Raw genomic sequence first — 24,307 nt, forward strand, 5'->3', positions numbered from 1 at the left:
TGCCGAGGGCCGGTAGATTCGAGGTTTGTGGTCAAAGGCAAAGCCGTAGGCCGATCGTTGGTGGTGCTGTGGGTGGGGTACCATGTGAGGGTTAGGGCCAGCCAAAGTTGTCAGTGGTCACACTTTGCATGTGTTTTGCAGTCTCAGTCGTTCGGATTTTGGGGCCCTTTGAGCAATATTGGAGAATGGCTGCCGAGGGCCGGTAGATTCGAGGTTTGTGGTCAAAGGCAAAGCCGTAGGCCGATCGTTGGTGGTGCTGTGGGTGGGGTACCATGTGAGGGTTAGGGCCAGCCAAAGTTGTCATTGGTCACGCTTTGCATGTGTTTTGCAGTCTCAGTCGTTCGGATTTTGGGGCCCTTTGAGCAATATTGGAGAATGGCTGCCGAGGGCCGGTAGATTCGAGGTTTGTGGTCAAAGGCAAAGCCGTAGGCCGATCGTTGGTGGTGCTGTGGGTGGGGTACCATGTGAGGGTTAGGGCCAGCCAAAGTTTTCAGTGGTCACTCTTTGCATGTGGTTCGCAGTCTCAGTCGTTCGGATTTTGGGGCCCTTTGAGCAATATTGGAGAATGGCTGCCGAGGGCCGGTAGATTCGAGGTTTGTGGTCAAAGGCAAAGCCGTAGGCCGATCGTTGGTGGTGCTGTGGGTGGGGTACCATGTGAGGGTTAGGGCCAGCCAAAGTTTTCAGTGGTCACGCTTTGCGTGTGTTTTGCAGTCTCAGTCGTTCGGATTTTGGGGCCCTTTGAGCAATATTGGAGAATGGCTGCCGAGGGCCGGTAGATTCGAGGTTTGTGGTCAAACGCAAAGCCGTAGGCCGATCGTTGGTGGTGCTGTGGGTGGGGTACCATGTGAGGGTTAAGGCCAGCCAAAGTTTTCAGTGGTCACTCTTTGCGTGTGTTTTGCAGTCTCAGTCGTTCGGATTTTGGGGCCCTTTGAGCAATATTGGAGAATGGCTGCCGAGGGCCGGTAGATTCGAGGTTTGTGGTCAAAGGCAAAGCCGTAGGCCGATCGTTGGTGGTGCTGTGGGTGGGGTACCATGTGAGGGTTAGGGCCAGCCAAAGTTTTCAGTGGTCACTCTTTGCATGTGGTTCGCAGTCTCAGTCGTTCGGATTTTGGGGCCCTTTGAGCAATATTGGAGAATGGCTGCCGAGGGCCGGTAGATTCGAGGTTTGTGGTCAAAGGCAAAGCCGTAGGCCGATCGTTGGTGGTGCTGTGGGTGGGGTACCATGTGAGGGTTAGGGCCAGCCAAAGTTTTCAGTGGTCACTCTTTGCATGTGTTTTGCATTCTCAGTCATTCGGATTTTGGGGCCCTTTGAGCAATATTGGAGAATGGCTGCCGAGGGCCGGTAGATTCGAGGTTTGTGGTCAAAGGCAAAGCCGTAGGCCGATCGTTGGTGGTGCTGTGGGTGGGGTACCATGTGAGGGTTAGGGCCAGCCAAAGTTGTCATTGGTCACGCTTTGCATGTGTTTTGCAGTCTCAGTCGTTCGGATTTTGGGGCCCTTTGAGCAATATTGGAGAATGGCTGCCGAGGGCCGGTAGATTCGAGGTTTGTGGTCAAAGGCAAAGCCGTAGGCCGATCGTTGGTGGTGCTGTGGGTGGGGTACCATGTGAGGGTTAGGGCCAGCCAAAGTTTTCAGTGGTCACTCTTTGCATGTGGTTCGCAGTCTCAGTCGTTCGGATTTTGGGGCCCTTTGAGCAATATTGGAGAATGGCTGCCGAGGGCCGGTAGATTCGAGGTTTGTGGTCAAAGGCAAAGCCGTAGGCCGATCGTTGGTGGTGCTGTGGGTGGGGTACCATGTGAGGGTTAGGGCCAGCCAAAGTTTTCAGTGGTCACTCTTTGCGTGTGTTTTGCAGTCTCAGTCGTTCGGATTTTGGGGCCCTTTGAGCAATATTGGAGAATGGCTGCCGAGGGCCGGTAGATTCGAGGTTTGTGGTCAAAGGCAAAGCCGTAGGCCGATCGTTGGTGGTGCTGTGGGTGGGGTACCATGTGAGGGTTAAGGCCAGCCAAAGTTTTCAGTGGTCACTCTTTGCGTGTGTTTTGCAGTCTCAGTCGTTCGGATTTTGGGGCCCTTTGAGCAATATTGGAGAATGGCTGCCGAGGGCCGGTAGATTCGAGGTTTGTGGTCAAAGGCAAAGCCGTAGGCCGATCGTTGGTGGTGCTGTGGGTGGGGTACCATGTGAGGGTTAGGGCCAGCCAAAGTTTTCAGTGGTCACTCTTTGCATGTGGTTCGCAGTCTCAGTCGTTCGGATTTTGGGGCCCTTTGAGCAATATTGGAGAATGGCTGCCGAGGGCCGGTAGATTCGAGGTTTGTGGTCAAAGGCAAAGCCGTAGGCCGATCGTTGGTGGTGCTGTGGGTGGGGTACCATGTGAGGGTTAGGGCCAGCCAAAGTTTTCAGTGGTCACTCTTTGCATGTGTTTTGCATTCTGAGTCATTCGGATTTTGGGGCCCTTTGAGCAATATTGGAGAATGGCTGCCGAGGGCTGGTAGATTCGAGGTTTGTGGTCAAAAAGGGAAAGCCATAGGCCGATCGTTGGTGGTGCTGTGGGTGGGGTACCATGTGAGGGTTAGGGCCAGCCAAAGTTTTCAGTGGTCACTCTTTGCATGTGTTTTGCAGTCTCAGTCGTTCGGATTTTGGAGCCCTTTGAGCAATATTGGAGAATGGCTGCCGAGGGCCGGTAGATTCGAGGTTTGTGGTCAAAGGCAAAGCCGTAGGCCGATCGTTGGTGGTGCTGTGGGTGGGGTACCATGTGAGGGTTAGGGCCAGCCAAAGTTTTCAGTGGTCACTCTTTGCATGTGTTTTGCAGTCTCAGTCGTTCGGATTTTGGGGCCCTTTGAGCAAAATTGGAGAATGGCTGCCGAAGGCCGGTAGATTCGAGGTTTGTGGTCAAAGGCAAAGCCGTAGGCCGATCGTTGGTGGTGCTGTGGGTGGGGTACCATGTGAGGGTTAGGGCCAGCCAAAGTTTTCAGTGGTCACTCTTTGCATGTGTTTTGCAGTCTCAGTCGTTCGGATTTTGGGGCCCTTTGAGCAATATTGGAGAATGGCTGCCGAGGGCTGGTAGATTCGAGGTTTGTGGTCAAACGCAAAGCCGTAGGCCGATCGTTGGTGGTGCTGTGGGTGGGGTACCATGTGAGGGTTAGGGCCAGCCAAAGTTTTCAGTGGTCACTCTTTGCATGTGTTTTGCAGTCTCAGTCGTTCGGATTTTGGGGCCCTTTGAGCAATATTGGAGAATGGCTGCCGAGGGCCGGTAGATTCGAGGTTTGTGGTCAAAGGCAAAGCCGTAGGCCGATCGTTGGTGGTGCTGTGGGTGGGGTACCATGTGAGGGTTAGGGCCAGCCAAAGTTGTCATTGGTCACGCTTTGCATGTGTTTTGCAGTCTCAGTCGTTCGGATTTTGGGGCCCTTTGAGCAATATTGGAGAATGGCTGCCGAGGGCCGGTAGATTCGAGGTTTGTGGTCAAAGGCAAAGCCGTAGGCCGATCGTTGGTGGTGCTGTGGGTGGGGTACCATGTGAGGGTTAGGGCCAGCCAAAGTTTTCAGTGGTCACTCTTTGCATGTGGTTCGCAGTCTCAGTCGTTCGGATTTTGGGGCCCTTTGAGCAATATTGGAGAATGGCTGCTGAGGGCCGGTAGATTCGAGGTTTGTGGTCAAAGGCAAAGCCGTAGGCCGATCATTGGTGGTGCTGTGGGTGGGGTACCATGTGAGGGTTAGGGCCAGCCAAAGTTTTCAGTGGTCACTCTTTGCGTGTGTTTTGCAGTCTCAGTCGTTCGGATTTTGGGGCCCTTTGAGCAATATTGGAGAATGGCTGCCGAGGGCCGGTAGATTCGAGGTTTGTGGTCAAACGCAAAGCCGTAGGCCGATCGTTGGTGGTGCTGTGGGTGGGGTACCATGTGAGGGTTAAGGCCAGCCAAAGTTTTCAGTGGTCACTCTTTGCGTGTGTTTTGCAGTCTCAGTCGTTCGGATTTTGGGGCCCTTTGAGCAATATTGGAGAATGGCTGCCGAGGGCCGGTAGATTCGAGGTTTGTGGTCAAAGGCAAAGCCGTAGGCCGATCGTTGGTGGTGCTGTGGGTGGGGTACCATGTGAGGGTTAGGGCCAGCCAAAGTTTTCAGTGGTCACTCTTTGCATGTGGTTCGCAGTCTCAGTCGTTCGGATTTTGGGGCCCTTTGAGCAATATTGGAGAATGGCTGCCGAGGGCCGGTAGATTCGAGGTTTGTGGTCAAAGGCAAAGCCGTAGGCCGATCGTTGGTGGTGCTGTGGGTGGGGTACCATGTGAGGGTTAGGGCCAGCCAAAGTTTTCAGTGGTCACTCTTTGCATGTGTTTTGCATTCTCAGTCATTCGGATTTTGGGGCCCTTTGAGCAATATTGGAGAATGGCTGCCGAGGGCTGGTAGATTCGAGGTTTGTGGTCAAAAAGGGAAAGCCATAGGCCGATCGTTGGTGGTGCTGTGGGTGGGGTACCATGTGAGGGTTAGGGCCAGCCAAAGTTTTCAGTGGTCACTCTTTGCATGTGTTTTGCAGTCTCAGTCGTTCGGATTTTGGGGCCCTTTGAGCAATATTGGAGAATGGCTGCCGAGGGCCGGTAGATTCGAGGTTTGTGGTCAAAGGCAAAGCCGTAGGCCGATCGTTGGTGGTGCTGTGGGTGGGGTACCATGTGAGGGTTAGGGCCAGCCAAAGTTTTCAGTGGTCACTCTTTGCATGTGGTTCGCAGTCTCAGTCGTTCGGATTTTGGGGCCCTTTGAGCAATATTGGAGAATGGCTGCTGAGGGCCGGTAGATTCGAGGTTTGTGGTCAAAGGCAAAGCCGTAGGCCGATCATTGGTGGTGCTGTGGGTGGGGTACCATGTGAGGGTTAGGGCCAGCCAAAGTTTTCAGTGGTCACTCTTTGCGTGTGTTTTGCAGTCTCAGTCGTTCGGATTTTGGGGCCCTTTGAGCAATATTGGAGAATGGCTGCCGAGGGCCGGTAGATTCGAGGTTTGTGGTCAAACGCAAAGCCGTAGGCCGATCGTTGGTGGTGCTGTGGGTGGGGTACCATGTGAGGGTTAAGGCCAGCCAAAGTTTTCAGTGGTCACTCTTTGCGTGTGTTTTGCAGTCTCAGTCGTTCGGATTTTGGGGCCCTTTGAGCAATATTGGAGAATGGCTGCCGAGGGCCGGTAGATTCAAGGTTTGTGGTCAAAGGCAAAGCCGTAGGCCGATCGTTGGTGGTGCTGTGGGTGGGGTACCATGTGAGGGTTAGGGCCAGCCAAAGTTTTCAGTGGTCACTCTTTGCATGTGGTTCGCAGTCTCAGTCGTTCGGATTTTGGGGCCCTTTGAGCAATATTGGAGAATGGCTGCCGAGGGCCGGTAGATTCGAGGTTTGTGGTCAAAGGCAAAGCCGTAGGCCGATCGTTGGTGGTGCTGTGGGTGGGGTACCATGTGAGGGTTAGGGCCAGCCAAAGTTTTCAGTGGTCACTCTTTGCATGTGTTTTGCATTCTCAGTCATTCGGATTTTGGGGCCCTTTGAGCAATATTGGAGAATGGCTGCCGAGGGCTGGTAGATTCGAGGTTTGTGGTCAAAAAGGGAAAGCCATAGGCCGATCGTTGGTGGTGCTGTGGGTGGGGTACCATGTGAGGGTTAGGGCCAGCCAAAGTTGTCAGTGGTCACGCTTTGCATGTGTTTTGCAGTCTCAGTCGTTCGGATTTTGGGGCCCTTTGAGCAATATTGGAGAATGGCTGCCGAGGGCCGGTAGATTCGAGTTTTGTGGTCAAAGGCAAAGCCGTAGGCCGATCGTTGGTGGTGCTGTGGGTGGGGTACCATGTGAGGGTTAGGGCCAGCCAAAGTTTTCAGTGGTCACTCTTTGCATGTGTTTTGCAGTCTCAGTCGTTCGGATTTTGGGGCCCTTTGAGCAAAATTGGAGAATGGCTGCCGAGGGCCGGTAGATTCGAGGTTTGTGGTCAAAGGCAAAGCCGTAGGCCGATCGTTGGTGGTGCTGTGGGTGGGGTACCATGTGAGGGTTAGGGCCAGCCAAAGTTTTCAGTGGTCACTCTTTGCATGTGTTTTGCAGTCTCAGTCGTTCGGATTTTGGGGCCCTTTGAGCAATATTGGAGAATGGCTGCCGAGGGCCGGTAGATTCGAGGTTTGTGGTCAAAGACAAAGCCGTAGGCTGATCGTTGGTGGTGCTGTGGGTGGGGTACCATGTGAGGGTTAGGGCCAGCCAAAGTTTTCAGTGGTCACGCTTTGCATGTGTTTTGCAGTCTCAGTCGTTTGTATTTTGGAGCCCTTTGAGAAAGATTGGAGAATGGCTGCCGAGGGCCGATAGATTCGAGGTTTGTGGTCAAAGGCAAAGCCGTAGGCCGATCGTTGGTGGTGCTGTGGGTGGGGTACCATGTGAGGGTTAGGGCCAGCCAAAGTTTTCAGTGGTCACTCTTTGCATGTGTTTTGCAGTCTCAGTCGTTCGGATTTTTGGGGCCCTTTGAGCAATATTGGAGAATGGCTGCCGAGGGCCGGTAGATTCGAGGTTTGTGGTCAAAGGCAAAGCCGTAGGCCGATCGTTGGTGGTGCTGTGGGTGGGGTACCATGTGAGGGTTAGGGCCAGCCAAAGTTTTCAGTGGTCACTCTTTGCATGTGTTTTGCAGTCTCAGTCGTTCGGATTTTGGGGCCCTTTGAGCAATATTGGAGAATGGCTGCCGAGGGCCGGTAGATTCGAGGTTTGTGGTCAAAGACAAAGCCGTAGGCCGATCGTTGGTGGTGCTGTGGGTGGGGTACCATGTGAGGGTTAGGGCCAGCCAAAGTTTTCAGTGGTCACGCTTTGCATGTGTTTTGCAGTCTCAGTCGTTTGGATTTTGGGGCCCTTTGAGCAATATTGGAGAATGGCTGCCGAGGGCCGATAGATTCGAGGTTTGTGGTCAAAGACAAAGCCGTAGGCCGATCGTTGGTGGTGCTGTGGGTGGGGTACCATGTGAGGGTTAGGGCCAGCCACAGTTTTCAGTGGTCACTCTTTGCATGTGTTTTGCAGTCTCAGTCGTTCGGATTTTTGGGGCCCTTTGAGCAATATTGGAGAATGGCTGCCGAGGGCCGGTAGATTCGAGGTTTGTGGTCAAACGCAAAGCTGTAGGCCGATCGTTGGTGGTGCTGTGGGTGGGGTACCATGTGAGGGTTAGGGCCAGCCAAAGTTTTCAGGGGTCACTCTTTGCATGTGTTTTGCATTCTCAGTCGTTCGGATTTTGGGGCCCCACAGAGCAATATTGGAGAATGGCTGCCGAGGGCCGGTAGATTCGTGGTTTGTGGTCAAACGCAAAGCCGTAGGCCGATCGTTGGTGGTGCTGTGGGTGGGGTACCATGTGAGGGTTAGGGCCAGCCAAAGTTTTCAGTGGTCACTCTTTGCATGTGTTTTGCAGTCTCAGTCGTTCGGATTTTGGGGCCCTTTGAGCAATATTGGAGAATGGCTGCCGAGGGCTGGTAGATTCGAGGTTTGTGGTCAAAAAGGGAAAGCCGTAGGCCGATCGTTGGTGGTGCTGTGGGTGGGGTACCATGTGAGGGTTAGGGCCAGCCAAAGTTTTCAGTGGTCACTCTTTGCATGTGTTTTGCAGTCTCAGTCGTTCGGATTTTGGAGCCCTTTGAGCAATATTGGAGAATGGCTGCCGAGGGCCGGTAGATTCGAGGTTTGTGGTCAAAGGCAAAGCCGTAGGCCGATCGTTGGTGGTGCTGTGGGTGGGGTACCATGTGAGGGTTAGGGCCAGCCAAAGTTTTCAGTGGTCACTCTTTGCATGTGTTTTGCAGTCTCAGTCGTTCGGATTTATGGGCCCTTTGAGCAATATTGGAGAATGGCTGCCGAAGGCCGGTAGATTCGAGGTTTGTGGTCAAAGGCAAAGCCGTAGGCCGATCGTTGGTGGTGCTGTGGGTGGGGTACCATGTGAGGGTTAGGGCCAGCCAAAGTTTTCAGTGGTCACTCTTTGCATGTGTTTTGCAGTCTCAGTCGTTTGTATTTTGGAGCCCTTTGAGCAATATTGGAGAATGGCTGCCGAGGGCCGATAGATTCGAGGTTTGTGGTCAAAGACAAAGCCGTAGGCCGATCGTTGGTGGTGCTGTGGGTGGGGTACCATGTGAGGGTTAGGGCCAGCCAAAGTTTTCAGTGGTCACTCTTTGCATGTGTTTTGCAGTCTCAGTCGTTCGGATTTTTGGGGCCCTTTGAGCAATATTGGAGAATGGCTGCCGAGGGCCGGTAGATTCGAGGTTTGTGGTCAAAGGCAAAGCCGTAGGCCGATCGTTGGTGGTGCTGTGGGTGGGGTACCATGTGAGGGTTAGGGCCAGCCAAAGTTTTCAGTGGTCACTCTTTGCGTGTGTTTTGCAGTCTCAGTCGTTCGGATTTTGGGGCCCTTTGAGCAATATTGGAGAATGGCTGCCGAGGGCCGGTAGATTCGAGGTTTGTGGTCAAACGCAAAGCCGTAGGCCGATCGTTGGTGGTGCTGTGGGTGGGGTACCATGTGAGGGTTAGGGCCAGCCAAAGTTTTCAGTGGTCACTCTTTGCGTGTGTTTTGCAGTCTCAGTCGTTCGGATTTTGGGGCCCTTTGAGCAATATTGGAGAATGGCTGCCGAGGGCCGGTAGATTCGAGGTTTGTGGTCAAAGGCAAAGCCGTAGGCCGATCGTTGGTGGTGCTGTGGGTGGGGTACCATGTGAGGGTTAGGGCCAGCCAAAGTTTTCAGTGGTCACTCTTTGCATGTGGTTCGCAGTCTCAGTCGTTCGGATTTTGGGGCCCTTTGAGCAATATTGGAGAATGGCTGCCGAGGGCCGGTAGATTCGAGGTTTGTGGTCAAAGGCAAAGCCGTAGGCCGATCGTTGGTGGTGCTGTGGGTGGGGTACCATGTGAGGGTTAGGGCCAGCCAAAGTTTTCAGTGGTCACTCTTTGCATGTGTTTTGCAGTCTCAGTCATTCGGATTTTGGGGCCCTTTGAGCAATATTGGAGAATGGCTGCCGAGGGCTGGTAGATTCGAGGTTTGTGGTCAAAAAGGGAAAGCCGTAGGCCGATCGTTGGTGGTGCTGTGGGTGGGGTACCATGTGAGGGTTAGGGCCAGCCAAAGTTTTCAGTGGTCACTCTTTGCATGTGTTTTGCAGTCTCAGTCGTTCGGATTTTGGAGCCCTTTGAGCAATATTGGAGAATGGCTGCCGAGGGCCGGTAGATTCGAGGTTTGTGGTCAAAGGCAAAGCCGTAGGCCGATCGTTGGTGGTGCTGTGGGTGGGGTACCATGTGAGGGTTAGGGCCAGCCAAAGTTTTCAGTGGTCACTCTTTGCATGTGTTTTGCAGTCTCAGTTGTTCGGATTTTGGGGCCCTTTGAGCAAAATTGGAGAATGGCTGCCGAAGGCCGGTAGATTCGAGGTTTGTGGTCAAAGGCAAAGCCGTAGGCCGATCGTTGGTGGTGCTGTGGGTGGGGTACCATGTGAGGGTTAGGGCCAGCCAAAGTTTTCAGTGGTCACTCTTTGCATGTGTTTTGCAGTCTCAGTCGTTCGGATTTTGGAGCCCTTTGAGCAATATTGGAGAATGGCTGCCGAGGGCCGATAGATTCGAGGTTTGTGGTCAAAGACAAAGCCGTAGGCCGATCGTTGGTGGTGCTGTGGGTGGGGTACCATGTGAGGGTTAGGGCCAGCCAAAGTTTTCAGTGGTCACTCTTTGCATGTGTTTTGCAGTCTCAGTCGTTCGGATTTTTGGGGCCCTTTGAGCAATATTGGAGAATGGCTGCCGAGGGCCGGTAGATTCGAGGTTTGTGGTCAAAGGCAAAGCCGTAGGCCGATCGTTGGTGGTGCTGTGGGTGGGGTACCATGTGAGGGTTAGGGCCAGCCAAAGTTTTCAGTGGTCACTCTTTGCGTGTGTTTTGCAGTCTCAGTCGTTCGGATTTTGGGGCCCTTTGAGCAATATTGGAGAATGGCTGCCGAGGGCCGGTAGATTCGAGGTTTGTGGTCAAACGCAAAGCCGTAGGCCGATCGTTGGTGGTGCTGTGGGTGGGGTACCATGTGAGGGTTAAGGCCAGCCAAAGTTTTCAGTGGTCACTCTTTGCGTGTGTTTTGCAGTCTCAGTCGTTCGGATTTTGGGGCCCTTTGAGCAATATTGGAGAATGGCTGCCGAGGGCCGGTAGATTCGAGGTTTGTGGTCAAAGGCAAAGCCGTAGGCCGATCGTTGGTGGTGCTGTGGGTGGGGTACCATGTGAGGGTTAGGGCCAGCCAAAGTTTTCAGTGGTCACTCTTTGCATGTGGTTCGCAGTCTCAGTCGTTCGGATTTTGGGGCCCTTTGAGCAATATTGGAGAATGGCTGCCGAGGGCCGGTAGATTCGAGGTTTGTGGCCAAAGGCAAAGCCGTAGGCCGATCGTTGGTGGTGCTGTGGGTGGGGTACCATGTGAGGGTTAGGGCCAGCCAAAGTTTTCAGTGGTCACTCTTTGCATGTGTTTTGCAGTCTCAGTCATTCGGATTTTGGGGCCCTTTGAGCAATATTGGAGAATGGCTGCCGAGGGCTGGTAGATTCGAGGTTTGTGGTCAAAAAGGGAAAGCCGTAGGCCGATCGTTGGTGGTGCTGTGGGTGGGGTACCATGTGAGGGTTAGGGCCAGCCAAAGTTTTCAGTGGTCACTCTTTGCATGTGTTTTGCAGTCTCAGTCGTTCGGATTTTGGAGCCCTTTGAGCAATATTGGAGAATGGCTGCCGAGGGCCGGTAGATTCGAGGTTTGTGGTCAAAGGCAAAGCCGTAGGCCGATCGTTGGTGGTGCTGTGGGTGGGGTACCATGTGAGGGTTAGGGCCAGCCAAAGTTTTCAGTGGTCACTCTTTGCATGTGTTTTGCAGTCTCAGTTGTTCGGATTTTGGGGCCCTTTGAGCAAAATTGGAGAATGGCTGCCGAAGGCCGGTAGATTCGAGGTTTGTGGTCAAAGGCAAAGCCGTAGGCCGATCGTTGGTGGTGCTGTGGGTGGGGTACCATGTGAGGGTTAGGGCCAGCCAAAGTTTTCAGTGGTCACTCTTTGCATGTGTTTTGCAGTCTCAGTCGTTCGGATTTTGGGGCCCTTTGAGCAATATTGGAGAATGGCTGCCGAGGGCTGGTAGATTCGAGGTTTGTGGTCAAACGCAAAGCCGTAGGCCGATCGTTGGTGGTGCTGTGGGTGGGGTACCATGTGAGGGTTAGGGCCAGCCAAAGTTTTCAGTGGTCACTCTTTGCATGTGTTTTGCAGTCTCAGTCGTTCGGATTTTTGGGGCCCTTTGAGCAATATTGGAGAATGGCTGCCGAGGGCCGATAGATTCGAGGTTTGTGGTCAAAGGCAAAGCCGTAGGCCGATCGTTGGTGGTGCTGTGGGTGGGGTACCATGTGAGGGTTAGGGCCAGCCAAAGTTTTCAATGGTCACTCTTTGCATGTGTTTCGCAGTCTCAGTCGTTCGGATTTTGGGGCCCTTTGAGCAATATTGGAGAATGGCTGCCTAGGGCCGGTAGATTCGAGGTTTGTGGTCAAAGGCAAAGCCGTAGGCCGATCGTTGGTGGTGCTGTGGGTGGGGTACCATGTGAGGGTTAGGGCCAGCCAAAGTTTTCAGTGGTCACTCTTTGCATGTGTTTTGCAGTCTCAGTCGTTCGGATTTTGGGGCCCTTTGAGCAATATTGGAGAATGGCTGCCGAGGGCCGGTAGATTCGAGGTTTGTGGTCAAAGACAAAGCCGTAGGCCGATCGTTGGTGGTGCTGTGGGTGGGGTACCATGTGAGGGTTAGGGCCAGCCAAAGTTTTCAGTGGTCACGCTTTGCATGTGTTTTGCAGTCTCAGTCGTTTGGATTTTGGGGCCCTTTGAGCAATATTGGAGAATGGCTGCCGAGGGCCGATAGATTCGAGGTTTGTGGTCAAAGACAAAGCTGTAGGCCGATCGTTGGTGGTGCTGTGGGTGGGGTACCATGTGAGGGTTAGGGCCAGCCACAGTTTTCAGTGGTCACTCTTTGCATGTGTTTTGCAGTCTCAGTCGTTCGGATTTTTGGGGCCCTTTGAGCAATATTGGAGAATGGCTGCCGAGGGCCGGTAGATTCGAGGTTTGTGGTCAAACGCAAAGCTGTAGGCCGATCGTTGGTGGTGCTGTGGGTGGGGTACCATGTGAGGGTTAGGGCCAGCCAAAGTTTTCAGTGGTCACTCTTTGCATGTTTTTTGCAGTCTCAGTCGTTCGGATTTTGGGGCCCTTTGAGCAATATTGGAGAATGGCTGCCGAGGGCCGGTAGATTCGAGGTTTGTGGTCAAACGCAAAGCCGTAGGCCGATCGTTGGTGGTGCTGTGGGTGGGGTACCATGTGAGGGTTAGGGCCAGCCAAAGTTTTCAGTGGTCACTCTTTGCATGTGGTTCGCAGTCTCAGTCGTTCGGATTTTGGGGCCCTTTGAGCAATATTGGAGAATGGCTGCCGAAGGCCGGTAGATTCGAGGTTTGTGGTCAAAGGCAAAGCCGTAGGCCGATCGTTGGTGGTGCTGTGGGTGGGGTACCATGTGAGGGTTAGGGCCAGCCAAAGTTGTCAGTGGTCACGCTTTGCATGTGTTTTGCAGTCTCAGTCGTTCGGATTTTGGGGCCCTTTGAGCAATATTGGAGAATGGCTGCCGAGGGCCGGTAGATTCGAGGTTTGTGGTCAAAGACAAAGCCGTAGGCCGATCGTTGGTGGTGCTGTGGGTGGGGTACCATGTGAGGGTTAGGGCCAGCCAAAGTTTTCAGTGGTCACTCTTTGCATGTGTTTTGCAGTCTCAGTCGTTCGGATTTTTGGGGCCCTTTGAGCAATATTGGAGAATGGCTGCCGAGGGCTGGTAGATTCGAGGTTTGTGGTCAAAGGCAAAGCCGTAGGCCGATCGTTGGTGGTGCTGTGGGTGGGGTACCATGTGAGGGTTAGGGCCAGCCAAAGTTTTCAGTGGTCACTCTTTGCATGTGGTTCGCAGTCTCAGTCGTTCGGATTTTGGGGCCCTTTGAGCAATATTGGAGAATGGCTGCCGAGGGCCGGTAGATTCAAGGTTTGTGGTCAAAGGCAAAGCCGTAGGCCGATCGTTGGTGGTGCTGTGGGTGGGGTACCATGTGAGGGTTAGGGCCAGCCAAAGTTTTCAGGGGTCACTCTTTGCATGTGTTTTGCATTCTCAGTCGTTCGGATTTTGGGGCCCCACAGAGCAATATTGGAGAATGGCTGCCGAGGGCCGGTAGATTCGTGGTTTGTGGTCAAACGCAAAGCCGTAGGCCGATCGTTGGTGGTGCTGTGGGTGGGGTACCATGTGAGGGTTAGGGCCAGCCAAAGTTTTCAGTGGTCACTCTTTGCATGTGTTTTGCAGTCTCAGTCGTTCGGATTTTGGGGCCCTTTGAGCAATATTGGAGAATGGCTGCCGAGGGCCGGTAGATTCGAGGTTTGTGGTCAAAAAGGGAAAGCCGTAGGCCGATCGTTGGTGGTGCTGTGGGTGGGGTACCATGTGAGGGTTAGGGCCAGCCAAAGTTTTCAGTGGTCACTCTTTGCATGTGTTTTGCAGTCTCAGTCGTTCGGATTTTGGAGCCCTTTGAGCAATATTGGAGAATGGCTGCCGAGGGCCGGTAGATTCGAGGTTTGTGGTCAAAGGCAAAGCCGTAGGCCGATCGTTGGTGGTGCTGTGGGTGGGGTACCATGTGAGGGTTAGGGCCAGCCAAAGTTTTCAGTGGTCACTCTTTGCATGTGTTTTGCAGTCTCAGTCGTTCAGATTTATGGGCCCTTTGAGCAAAATTGGAGAATGGCTGCCGAAGGCCGGTAGATTCGAGGTTTGTGGTCAAAGGCAAAGCCGTAGGCCGATCGTTGGTGGTGCTGTGGGTGGGGTACCATGTGAGGGTTAGGGCCAGCCAAAGTTTTCAGTGGTCACTCTTTGCATGTGTTTTGCAGTCTCAGTCGTTTGTATTTTGGAGCCCTTTGAGAAATATTGGAGAATGGCTGCCGAGGGCCGATAGATTCGAGGTTTGTGGTCAAAGACAAAGCCGTAGGCCGATCGTTGGTGGTGCTGTGGGTGGGGTACCATGTGAGGGTTAGGGCCAGCCAAAGTTTTCAGTGGTCACTCTTTGCATGTGTTTTGCAGTCTCAGTCGTTCGGATTTTTGGGGCCCTTTGAGCAATATTGGAGAATGGCTGCCGAGGGCCGGTAGATTCGAGGTTTGTGGTCAAAGGCAAAGCCGTAGGCCGATCGTTGGTGGTGCTGTGGGTGGGGTACCATGTGAGGGTTAGGGCCAGCCAAAGTTTTCAGTGGTCACTCTTTGCATGTGTTTTGCAGTCTCAGTCGTTCGGATTTTGGGGCCCTTTGAGCAATATTGGAGAATGGCTGCCGAGGGCCGGTAGATTCGAGGTTTGTGGTCAAAGACAAAGCCGTAGGCCGATCGTTGGTGGTGCTGTGGGTGGGGTACCATGTGAGGGTTAGGGCCAGCCAAAGTTTTCAGTGGTCACGCTTTGCATGTGTTTTGCAGTCTCAGACGTTTGGATTTTGGGGCCCTTTGAGCAATATTGGAGAATGGCTGCCGAGGGCCGATAGATTCGAGGTTTATGGTCAAAGACAAAGCCGTAGGCCGATCGTTGGTGGTGCTGTGGGTGGGGTACCATGTGAGGGTTAGGGCCAGCCACAGTTTTCAGTGGTCACTCTTTGCATGTGTTTTGCAGTCTCAGTCGTTCGGATTTTTGGGGCCCTTTGAGCAATATTGGAGAATGGCTGCCGAGGGCCGGTAGATTCGAGGTTTGTGGTCAAACGCAAAGCTGTAGGCCGATCGTTGGTGGTGCTGTGGGTGGGGTACCATGTGAGGGTTAGGGCCAGCCAAAGTTTTCAGTGGTCACTCTTTGCATGTTTTTTGCAGTCTCAGTCGTTCGGATTTTGGGGCCCTTTGAGCAATATTGGAGAATGGCTGCCGAGGGCCGGTAGATTCGAGGTTTGTGGTCAAAGGCAAAGCCGTAGGCCGATCGTTGGTGGTGCTGTGGGTGGGGTACCATGTGAGGGTTAGGGCCAGCCAAAGTTTTCAGTGGTCACTCTTTGCATGTGGTTCGCAGTCTCAGTCGTTCGGATTTTGGGGCCCTTTGAGCAATATTGGAGAATGGCTGCCGAGGGCCGGTAGATTCGAGGTTTGTGGTCAAAGGCAAAGCCGTAGGCCGATCGTTGGTGGTGCTGTGGGTGGGGTACCATGTGAGGGTTAGGGCCAGCCAAAGTTGTCAGTGGTCACGCTTTGCATGTGTTTTGCAGTCTCAGTCGTTCGGATTTTGGGGCCCTTTGAGCAATATTGGAGAATGGCTGCCAAGGGCCGGTAGATTCGAGGTTTGTGGTCAAAGACAAAGCCGTAGGCCGATCGTTGGTGGTGCTGTGGGTGGGGTACCATGTGAGGGTTAGGGCCAGCCAAAGTTTTCAGTGGTCACGCTTTGCATGTGTTTTGCAGTCTCAGTCGTTTGTATTTTGGAGCCCTTTGAGAAATATTGGAGAATGGCTGCCGAGGGCCGATAGATTCGAGGTTTGTGGTCAAAGACAAAGCCGTAGGCCGATCGTTGGTGGTGCTGTGGGTGGGGTACCATGTGAGGGTTAGGGCCAGCCAAAGTTTTCAGTGGTCACTCTTTGCATGTGTTTTGCATTCTCAGTCGTTCGGATTTTGGGGCCCCACAGAGCAATATTGGAGAATGGCTGCCGAGGGCCGGTAGATTCGTGGTTTGTGGTCAAAGGCAAAGCCGTAGGCCGATCGTTGGTGGTGCTGTGGGTGGGGTACCATGTGAGGGTTAGGGCCAGCCAAAGTTTTCAGTGGTCACTCTTTGCATGTGTTTTGCAGTCTCAGTCGTTCGGATTTTGGGGCCCTTTGAGCAATATTGGAGAATGGCTGCCGAGGGCTGGTAGATTCGAGGTTTGTGGTCAAAAAGGGAAAGCCGTAGGCCGATCGTTGGTGGTGCTGTGGGTGGGGTACCATGTGAGGGTTAGGGCCAGCCAAAGTTTTCAGTGGTCACTCTTTGCATGTGTTTTGCAGTCTCAGTCGTTCGGATTTTGGAGCCCTTTGAGCAATATTGGAGAATGGCTGCCGAGGGCCGGTAGATTCGAGGTTTGTGGTCAAAGGCAAAGCCGTAGGCCGATCGTTGGTGGTGCTGTGGGTGGGGTACCATGTGAGGGTTAGGGCCAGCCAAAGTTTTCAGTGGTCACTCTTTGCATGTGTTTTGCAGTCTCAGTCGTTCGGATTTTGGGGCCCTTTGAGCAATATTGGAGAATGGCTGCCGAAGGCCGGTAGATTCGAGGTTTGTGGTCAAAGGCAAAGCCGTAGGCCGATCGTTGGTGGTGCTGTGGGTGGGGTACCATGTGAGGGTTAGGGCCAGCCAAAGTTTTCAGTGGTCACTCTTTGCATGTGTTTTGCAGTCTCAGTCGTTTGTATTTTGGAGCCCTTTGAGAAATATTGGAGAATGGCTGCCGAGGGCCGATAGATTCGAGGTTTGTGGTCAAAGACAAAGCCGTAGGCCGATCGTTGGTGGTGCTGTGGGTGGGGTACCATGTGAGGGTTAGGGCCAGCCAAAGTTTTCAGTGGTCACTCTTTGCATGTGTTTTGCAGTCTCAGTCGTTCGGATTTTTGGGGCCCTTTGAGCAATATTGGAGAATGGCTGCCGAGGGCCGGTAGATTCGAGGTTTGTGGTCAAAGGCAAAGCCGTAGGCCGATCGTTGGTGGTGCTGTGGGTGGGGTACCATGTGAGGGTTAGGGCCAGCCAAAGTTTTCAGTGGTCACTCTTTGCATGTGTTTTGCAGTCTCAGTCGTTCGGATTTTGGGGCCCTTTGAGCAATATTGGAGAATGGCTGCCGAGGGCCGGTAGATTCGAGGTTTGTGGTCAAAGACAAAGCCGTAGGCCGATCGTTGGTGGTGCTGTGGGTGGGGTACCATGTGAGGGTTAGGGCCAGCCAAAGTTTTCAGTGGTCACGCTTTGCATGTGTTTTGCAGTCTCAGTCGTTTGGATTTTGGGGCCCTTTGAGCAATATTGGAGAATGGCTGCCGAGGGCCGATAGATTCGAGGTTTGTGGTCAAAGACAAAGCCGTAGGCCGATCGTTGGTGGTGCTGTGGGTGGGGTACCATGTGAGGGTTAGGGCCAGCCACATTTTTCAGTGGTCACTCTTTGCATGTGTTTTGCAGTCTCAGTCGTTCGGATTTTTGGGGCCCTTTGAGCAATATTGGAGAATGGCTGCCGAGGGCCGGTATATTCGAGGTTTGTGGTCAAACGCAAAGCCGTAGGCCGATCGTTGGTGGTGCTGTGGGTGGGGTACCATGTGAGGGTTAGGGCCAGCCAAAGTTTTCAGTGGTCACTCTTTGCATGTGTTTTGCAGTCTCAGTCGTTCGGATTTTGGGGCCCTTTGAGCAATATTGGAGAATGGCTGCCGAGGGCCGGTAGATTCGAGGTTTGTGGTCAAACGCAAAGCCGTAGGCCGATCGTTGGTGGTGCTGTGGGTGGGGTACCATGTGAGGGTTAGGGCCAGCCAAAGTTTTCAGTGGTCACTCTTTGCATGTGTTTTGCAGTCTCAGTCGTTCGGATTTTTGGGGGCCCTTTGAGCAATATTGGAGAATGGCTGCCGAGGGCCGGTAGATTCGAGGTTTGTGGTCAAAGGCAAAGCCGTAGGCCGATCGTTGGTGGTGCTGTGGGTGGGGTACCATGTGAGGGTTAGGGCCAGCCAAAGTTGTCAGTGGTCACGCTTTGCATGTGTTTTGCAGTCTCAGTCGTTCGGATTTTGGGGCCCTTTGAGCAATATTGGAGAATGGCTGCCGAGGGCCGGTAGATTCGAGGTTTGTGGTCAAAGGCAAAGCCGTAGGCCGATCGTTGGTGGTGCTGTGGGTGGGGTACCATGTGAGGGTTAGGGCCAGCCAAAGTTTTCAGTGGTCACGCTTTGCATGTGTTTTGCAGTCTCAGTCGTTTGTATTTTGGAGCCCTTTGAGAAATATTGGGGAATGGCTGCCGAGGGCCGATAGATTCGAGGTTTGTGGTCAAAGACAAAGCCGTAGGCCGATCGTTGGTGGTGCTGTTGGTGGGGTACCATGTGAGGGTTAGGGCCAGCCAAAGTTTTCAGTGGTCACTCTTTGCATGTGTTTTGCAGTCTCAGTCGTTCGGATTTTTGGGGCCCTTTGAGCAATATTGGAGAATGGCTGCCGAGGGCCGGTAGATTCGAGGTTTGTGGTCAAAGGCAAAGCCGTAGGCCGATCGTTGGTGGTGCTGTGGGTGGGGTACCATGTGAGGGTTAGGGCCAGCCAAAGTTTTCAGTGGTCACTCTTTGCATGTGGTTCGCAGTCTCAGTCGTTCGGATTTTGGGGCCCTTTGAGCAATATTGGAGAATGGCTGCCGAGGGCCGGTAGATTCGAGGTTTGTGGTCAAAGGCAAAGCCGTAGGCCGATCGTTGGTGGTGCTGTGGGTGGGGTACCATGTGAGGGTTAGGGCCAGCCAAAGTTTTCAGTGGTCACTCTTTGCATGTGTTTTGCAGTCTCAGTCGTTCGGATTTTTGGGGCCCTTTGAGCAATATTGGAGAATGGCTGCCGAGGGCCGGTAGATTCGAGGTTTGTGGTCAAACGCAAAGCCGTAGGCCGATCGTTGGTGGTGCTGTGGGTGGGGTACCATGTGAGGGTTAGGGCCAGCCAAAGTTTTCAGTGGTCACTCTTTGCATGTGGTTCGCAGTCTCAGTTGTTCGGATTTTGGGGCCCTTTGAGCAATATTGGAGAATGGCTGCCGAGGGCCGATAGATTCGAGGTTTGTGGTCAAAAAGGGAAAGCCGTAGGCCGATCGTTGGTGGTGCTGTGGGTGGGGTACCATGTGAGGGTTAGGGCCAGCCAAAGTTTTCAGTGGTCACTCTTTGCATGTGTTTTGCAGTCTCAGTTGTTCGGATTTTGGGGCCCTTTGAGCAATATTGGAGAATGGCTGCCGAGGGCTGGTAGATTCGAGGTTTGTGGTCAAACGCAAAGCCGTAGGCCGATCGTTGGTGGTGCTGTGGGTGGGGTACCATGTGAGGGTTAGGGCCAGCCAAAGTTTTCAATGGTCACTCTTTGCATGTGTTTCGCAGTCTCAGTCGTTCGGATTTTGGGGCCCTTTGAGCAATATTGGAGAATGGCTGCCTAGGGCCGGTAGATTCGAGGTTTGTGGTCAAAGGCAAAGCCGTAGGCCGATCGTTGGTGGTGCTGTGGGTGGGGTACCATGTGAGGGTTAGGGCCAGCCAAAGTTTTCAGTGGTCACTCTTTGCATGTGTTTTGCAGTCTCAGTCGTTCGGATTTTGGGGCCCTTTGAGCAATATTGGAGAATGGCTGCCGAGGGCCGGTAGATTCGAGGTTTGTGGTCAAAGACAAAGCCGTAGGCCGATCGTTGGTGGTGCTGTGGGTGGGGTACCATGTGAGGGTTAGGGCCAGCCAAAGTTTTCAGTGGTCACGCTTTGCATGTGTTTTGCAGTCTCAGTCGTTTGGATTTTGGGGCCCTTTGAGCAATATTGGAGAATGGCTTCCGAGGGCCGATAGATTCGAGGTTTGTGGTCAAAGACAAAGCTGTAGGCCGATCGTTGGTGGTGCTGTGGGTGGGGTACCATGTGAGGGTTAGGGCCAGCCACAGTTTTCAGTGGTCACTCTTTGCATGTGTTTTGCAGTCTCAGTCGTTCGGATTTTTGGGGCCCTTTGAGCAATATTGGAGAATGGCTGCCGAGGGCCGGTAGATTCGAGGTTTGTGGTCAAACGCAAAGCTGTAGGCCGATCGTTGGTGGTGCTGTGGGTGGGGTACCATGTGAGGGTTAGGGCCAGCCAAAGTTTTCAGTGGTCACTCTTTGCATGTTTTTTGCAGTCTCAGTCGTTCGGATTTTGGGGCCCTTTGAGCAATATTGGAGAATGGCTGCCGAGGGCCGGTAGATTCGAGGTTTGTGGTCAAAGGCAAAGCCGTAGGCCGATCGTTGGTGGTGCTGTGGGTGGGGTACCATGTGAGGGTTAGGGCCAGCCAAAGTTGTCAGTGGTCACGCTTTGCATGTGTTTTGCAGTCTCAGTCGTTCGGATTTTGGGGCCCTTTGAGCAATATTGGAGAATGGCTGCCGAGGGCCGGTAGATTCGAGGTTTGTGGTCAAAGGCAAAGCCGTAGGCCGATCGTTGGTGGTGCTGTGGGTGGGGTACCATGTGAGGGTTAGGGCCAGCCAAAGTTTTCAGTGGTCACGCTTTGCATGTGTTTTGCAGTCTCAGTCGTTTGTATTTTGGAGCCCTTTGAGAAATATTGGGGAATGGCTGCCGAGGGCCGATAGATTCGAGGTTTGTGGTCAAAGACAAAGCCGTAGGCCGATCGTTGGTGGTGCTGTGGGTGGGGTACCATGTGAGGGTTAGGGCCAGCCAAAGTTTTCAGTGGTCACTCTTTGCATGTGTTTTGCAGTCTCAGTCGTTCGGATTTTTGGGGCCCTTTGAGCAATATTGGAGAATGGCTGCCGAGGGCCGGTAGATTCGAGGTTTGTGGTCAAAGGCAAAGCCGTAGGCCGATCGTTGGTGGTGCTGTGGGTGGGGTACCATGTGAGGGTTAGGGCCAGCCAAAGTTTTCAGTGGTCACTCTTTGCATGTGTTTTGCAGTCTCAGTCGTTCGGATTTTTGGGGCCCTTTGAGCAATATTGGAGAATGGCTGCCGAGGGCCGGTAGATTCGAGGTTTGTGGTCAAACGCAAAGCCGTAGGCCGATCGTTGGTGGTGCTGTGGGTGGGGTACCATGTGAGGGTTAGGGCCAGCCAAAGTTTTCAGTGGTCACTCTTTGCATGTGGTTCGCAGTCTCAGTTGTTTGGATTTTGGGGCCCTTTGAGCAATATTGGAGAATGGCTGCCGAGGGCCGATAGATTCGAGGTTTGTGGTCAAAAAGGGAAAGCCGTAGGCCGATCGTTGGTGGTGCTGTGGGTGGGGTACCATGTGAGGGTTAGGGCCAGCCAAAGTTTTCAGTGGTCACTCTTTGCATGTGTTTTGCAGTCTCAGTCGTTCGGATTTTGGAGCCCTTTGAGCAATATTGGAGAATGGCTGCCGAGGGCCGGTAGATTCGAGGTTTGTGGTCAAAGGCAAAGCCGTAGGCCGATCGTTGGTGGTGCTGTGGGTGGGGTACCATGTGAGGGTTAGGGCCAGCCAAAGTTTTCAGTGGTCACTCTTTGCATGTGTTTTGCAGTCTCAGTTGTTCGGATTTTGGGGCCCTTTGAGCAAAATTGGAGAATGGCTGCCGAAGGCCGGTAGATTCGAGGTTTGTGGTCAAACGCAAAGCCGTAGGCCGATCGTTGGTGGTGCTGTGGGTGGGGTACCATGTGAGGGTTAGGGCCAGCCAAAGTTTTCAGTGGTCACTCTTTGCATGTGTTTTGCAGTCTCAGTCGTTCGGATTTTGGGGCCCTTTGAGCAATATTGGAGAATGGCTGCCGAGGGCTGGTAGATTCGAGGTTTGTGGTCAAACGCAAAGCCGTAGGCCGATCGTTGGTGGTGCTGTGGGTGGGGTACCATGTGAGGGTTAGGGCCAGCCAAAGTTTTCAATGGTCACTCTTTGCATGTGTTTCGCAGTCTCAGTCGTTCGGATTTTGGGGCCCTTTGAGCAATATTGGAGAATGGCTGCCTAGGGCCGGTAGATTCGAGGTTTGTGGTCAAAGGCAAAGCCGTAGGCCGATCGTTGGTGGTGCTGTGGGTGGGGTACCATGTGAGGGTTAGGGCCAGCCAAAGTTTTCAGTGGTCACTCTTTGCATGTGTTTTGCAGTCTCAGTCGTTCGGATTTTGGGGCCCTTTGAGCAATATTGGAGAATGGCTGCCGAGGGCCGGTAGATTCGAGGTTTGTGGTCAAAGGCAAAGCCGTAGGCCGATCGTTGGTGGTGCTGTGGGTGGGGTACCATGTGAGGGTTAGGGCCAGCCAAAGTTTTCAGTGGTCACGCTTTGCATGTGTTTTGCAGTCTCAGTCGTTTGGATTTTGGGGCCCTTTGAGCAATATTGGAGAATGGCTGCCGAGGGCCGATAGATTCGAGGTTTGTGGTCAAAGACAAAGCTGTAGGCCGATCGTTGGTGGTGCTGTGGGTGGGGTACCATGTGAGGGTTAGGGCCAGCCACAGTTTTCAGTGGTCACTCTTTGCATGTGTTTTGCAGTCTCAGTCGTTCGGATTTTTGGGGCCCTTTGAGCAATATTGGAGAATGGCTGCCGAGGGCCGGTAGATTCGAGGTTTGTGGTCAAACGCAAAGCTGTAGGCCGATCGTTGGTGGTGCTGTGGGTGGGGTACCATGTGAGGGTTAGGGCCAGCCAAAGTTTTCAGTGGTCACTCTTTGCATGTTTTTTGCAGTCTCAGTCGTTCGGATTTTGGGGCCCTTTGAGCAATATTGGAGAATGGCTGCCGAGGGCCGGTAGATTCGAGGTTTGTGGTCAAACGCAAAGCCGTAGGCCGATCGTTGGTGGTGCTGTGGGTGGGGTACCATGTGAGGGTTAGGGCCAGCCAAAGTTTTCAGTGGTCACTCTTTGCATGTGGTTCGCAGTCTCAGTCGTTCGGATTTTGGGGCCCTTTGAGCAATATTGGAGAATGGCTGCCGAAGGCCGGTAGATTCGAGGTTTGTGGTCAAAGGCAAAGCCGTAGGCCGATCGTTGGTGGTGCTGTGGGTGGGGTACCATGTGAGGGTTAGGGCCAGCCAAAGTTGTCAGTGGTCACGCTTTGCATGTGTTTTGCAGTCTCAGTCGTTCGGATTTTGGGGCCCTTTGAGCAATATTGGAGAATGGCTGCCGAGGGCCGGTAGATTCGAGGTTTGTGGTCAAAGACAAAGCCGTAGGCCGATCGTTGGTGGTGCTGTGGGTGGGGTACCATGTGAGGGTTAGGGCCAGCCAAAGTTTTCAGTGGTCACTCTTTGCATGTGTTTTGCAGTCTCAGTCGTTCGGATTTTTGGGGCCCTTTGAGCAATATTGGAGAATGGCTGCCGAGGGCTGGTAGATTCGAGGTTTGTGGTCAAAGGCAAAGCCGTAGGCCGATCGTTGGTGGTGCTGTGGGTGGGGTACCATGTGAGGGTTAGGGCCAGCCAAAGTTTTCAGTGGTCACTCTTTGCATGTGGTTCGCAGTCTCAGTCGTTCGGATTTTGGGGCCCTTTGAGCAATATTGGAGAATGGCTGCCGAGGGCCGGTAGATTCGAGGTTTGTGGTCAAAGGCAAAGCCGTAGGCCGATCGTTGGTGGTGCTGTGGGTGGGGTACCATGTGAGGGTTAGGGCCAGCCAAAGTTTTCAGGGGTCACTCTTTGCATGTGTTTTGCATTCTCAGTCGTTCGGATTTTGGGGCCCCACAGAGCAATATTGGAGAATGGCTGCCGAGGGCCGGTAGATTCGTGGTTTGTGGTCAAACGCAAAGCCGTAGGCCGATCGTTGGTGGTGCTGTGGGTGGGGTACCATGTGAGGGTTAGGGCCAGCCAAAGTTTTCAGTGGTCACTCTTTGCATGTGTTTTGCAGTCTCAGTCGTTCGGATTTTGGGGCCCTTTGAGCAATATTGGAGAATGGCTGCCGAGGGCCGGTAGATTCGAGGTTTGTGGTCAAAAAGGGAAAGCCGTAGGCCGATCGTTGGTGGTGCTGTGGGTGGGGTACCATGTGAGGGTTAGGGCCAGCCAAAGTTTTCAGTGGTCACTCTTTGCATGTGTTTTGCAGTCTCAGTCGTTCGGATTTTGGAGCCCTTTGAGCAATATTGGAGAATGGCTGCCGAGGGCCGGTAGATTCGAGGTTTGTGGTCAAAGGCAAAGCCGTAGGCCGATCGTTGGTGGTGCTGTGGGTGGGGTACCATGTGAGGGTTAGGGCCAGCCAAAGTTTTCAGTGGTCACTCTTTGCATGTGTTTTGCAGTCTCAGTCGTTCAGATTTATGGGCCCTTTGAGCAAAATTGGAGAATGGCTGCCGAAGGCCGGTAGATTCGAGGTTTGTGGTCAAAGGCAAAGCCGTAGGCCGATCGTTGGTGGTGCTGTGGGTGGGGTACCATGTGAGGGTTAGGGCCAGCCAAAGTTTTCAGTGGTCACTCTTTGCATGTGTTTTGCAGTCTCAGTCGTTTGTATTTTGGAGCCCTTTGAGAAATATTGGAGAATGGCTGCCGAGTGCCGATAGATTCGAGGTTTGTGGTCAAAGACAAAGCCGTAGGCCGATCGTTGGTGGTGCTGTGGGTGGGGTACCATGTGAGGGTTAGGGCCAGCCAAAGTTTTCAGTGGTCACTCTTTGCATGTGTTTTGCAGTCTCAGTCGTTCGGATTTTTGGGGCCCTTTGAGCAATATTGGAGAATGGCTGCCGAGGGCCGGTAGATTCGAGGTTTGTGGTCAAAGGCAAAGCCGTAGGCCGATCGTTGGTGGTGCTGTGGGTGGGGTACCATGTGAGGGTTAGGGCCAGCCAAAGTTTTCAGTGGTCACTCTTTGCAT

The sequence above is a fragment of the Heliangelus exortis genome, chromosome 16 (assembly GCF_036169615.1).
Source record: "Heliangelus exortis chromosome 16, bHelExo1.hap1, whole genome shotgun sequence".
Taxonomy (NCBI): domain Eukaryota; kingdom Metazoa; phylum Chordata; class Aves; order Apodiformes; family Trochilidae; genus Heliangelus; species Heliangelus exortis.